Below are 2475 nucleotides of genomic sequence, written 5' to 3'. Positions count from 1 at the left end.
TTTAGCTCGGCATTAAAACTGTGTAAGGAAACAGGTTGATTCTGTTCAGGTGTGATCGTGTTTATATCCTATATTAAGCAAAATATATTTAAGAAGAAATATATATAATGTATATGAAGGAATCTCTCTTCACAATTAAGTTGCTTTCAACTGAAAATAAATTGTAAACTGGACTTAATTTGGAGTCGTATTTTCGGCCTTCATCCTGAAGCTGGTGAGTGGAAATGTAGGTTGGCTTGTTTTAGTCCTGTTTGTTGAAAAAATAAAACCATAAAGAAAACGAACACAATCCCTACATCATCTGCTTCACTGGCTGCTTTGACTAGTCAGTCATCTGTAACACACGATCGAATTACAGGGCATGAAGCAAATGAGATTTGTTACATCAGAGTATCCCTGATACTCAAATAAATCCTAAAAAAAGATGATGCTGCATTTAATTAATTTGGTTTAAAGGTGTGGAGTAACTATGATTTACTGCTATATCTGCTAATATTTTAATCAAAACAGTGTTTATATAGTGGTACTGATTATAGTTATGGATTGCCATGCGATTGTGTTGGGTTTTAAAAGACACCAAGAGTTTACAGCCGTGTTTATTTTTCAAACACTATCAGGTTTTTATATAGACATTTCTAAAATCAGTTTTCAGTGTACATCCTGAAGGCCCTGTGTTTACCATGTTATCAGTGTGTGTTTTGTGGCTGATGTGTTATTGTTCATGCAGACGCTGTCCGAGTGCAAGCTCATGTGTGACTTGAGTGTCATGGAAATCTCTGCTCACTCTCTTTGAATGTTATTTTCAATGTAAAATATGTAAATATATATGGGTTTAGAAAGTGGCAAGATCACACACAAGCATTATTGTCTTGAGAAGAGCAGTTGGAGTATTTGTGTGTCATCATGAGGATTGATTTGACCTTCGTGCTGATATCAGGTGAGTTTCATTGGTCTTGGAAATTATCATTTTCCCTAAAAAATGTCCCAGAAATCAGAATTGTGAGGAAAAAAAAAGAAATGTTGAGTTTATCATGGGTTTTCATAATTCTTTGAATTCCATTAAAATTTTCCTCAAAAAATGTCAGAAACTATCCAGAAGATCATGTGAGAAATAATTATTCAGTAGTTACCACTTGTAGTACAAGTGATGACTAGATATTTTTTTTTTCAATATAGAAATAGTATGTTAAATCCTCATTTTTGTTCATATTAATGGTGTCCAGAAATAGCACAGCTTAGTAAAAATCATGTTGTACTTCTTTCACCTGGGATGGTTGATCTAAAGAGTATTCCAAAGGAATTTTGCTAATTTTAACTTTGCTAATGCATTTCCCTATTTCCTTAACAATGGATTAAACGGATTGTGGTCTCTCTCCGCAGCTCTGAGCTCCAGTGTGAACTCTTATGTGTTTACCTTAGTGTCTGATCCGATGGGAGCGAAGACCTCTTCACATCATGGGATCCTTCACAACCAAACAATGTGGATGGCATTCAGTACTGTGTGTGCACATCTCCGAAAGGATACTGGAGCGACTGGTGGTGTACAGATAAATTACCATTTCTGTGCTACACTGGTGAGCTGTGAGCAGATACAGTCAATGTCAAACCATTGCACTTAATTTAACTGAAAACATGTGACCTGTCAGATCTTTACAATAAAACCATGGTCAATCTGTGATTACCAAGGTTGAACTAAGTGCTATTCATGCATCAAAAAGATCGATCTAGAGTATTTTTTAAATCAATGTTGAGCATATTTTGCTATAGACTTGAGCACTTGCTTCATCATGTGTCTTACAGCGAAAAAGAGACAGATGGTGAGACTGGAGGTAAAATCAAGCCAAAATGTGAATGATCCTGCAGTGAAGAGTAAGATTTTGGCAAAGGTGAGTTTAATATACTGTAAATTAAATCTATAACAATGATGATAAACTTAACAAGAGTACTGAGTAATAAAAGTCTGTTTCTGTCCTTCAGTTTGAGCAGACACTGAAGGAAAATGGTCTGACAGATGCCAAGCCCTCGTGGAAGGAGTCTTCTGGAGAAAACGTCTTTCACAAGATGTGGTATCAGAAGAGTGATGCTTTTAATGTGTCCTGCAGGAGAACCACGAACTGAGCGTCTCATAATAGCTTCGGTGTAGTATAGCAGTCTCAGACATCTGTAATGTGCACTTCTGTACTATTAGGCTTTTTTGCATTAAATTCAAAAAAACTATTATTTGGGAAATTCTGTATAATAACTAGAATTAAAAACACAATCACGATCTTATGCTGATTGTCCTTTTAGCCGTGTTTTGAATGCTTCTTTTGCATTGTTAGAGTTGGTTTTTGAATGTTGCAGGAGTGTAAAGTTATAAGCAGAAAAAAAAAAAAAAACTAAATCATATTCAAAATAAATGTAAAGTGGAAAGCCAGATTGACACATGCAGGTCAACACCTGTCCTGTAGAGGGAGCTCAGTGAAACTAAACTAA

At 35.5% G+C, this 2475-nt stretch overlaps 1 long non-coding RNA gene across 1 annotated transcript; it reads left to right on the top strand.

Annotated features, from left to right (window-relative positions):
• Positions 1–1426: 1426 nt before the first annotated feature.
• Positions 1427–2190, top strand: LOC132103762 (uncharacterized). Its single transcript, XR_009423461.1, has 3 exons — positions 1427–1574; positions 1801–1886; positions 1978–2190. It is a non-coding gene; the product is annotated as an uncharacterized LOC132103762 (long non-coding RNA).
• Positions 2191–2475: the final 285 nt, after the last annotated feature.

The sequence above is a fragment of the Carassius carassius genome, chromosome 24, assembly GCF_963082965.1.
Source record: "Carassius carassius chromosome 24, fCarCar2.1, whole genome shotgun sequence".
Taxonomy (NCBI): domain Eukaryota; kingdom Metazoa; phylum Chordata; class Actinopteri; order Cypriniformes; family Cyprinidae; genus Carassius; species Carassius carassius.
Note: the sequence above shows the minus strand (reverse complement) of the source record. Positions and strands in the feature narration are given on the sequence as shown.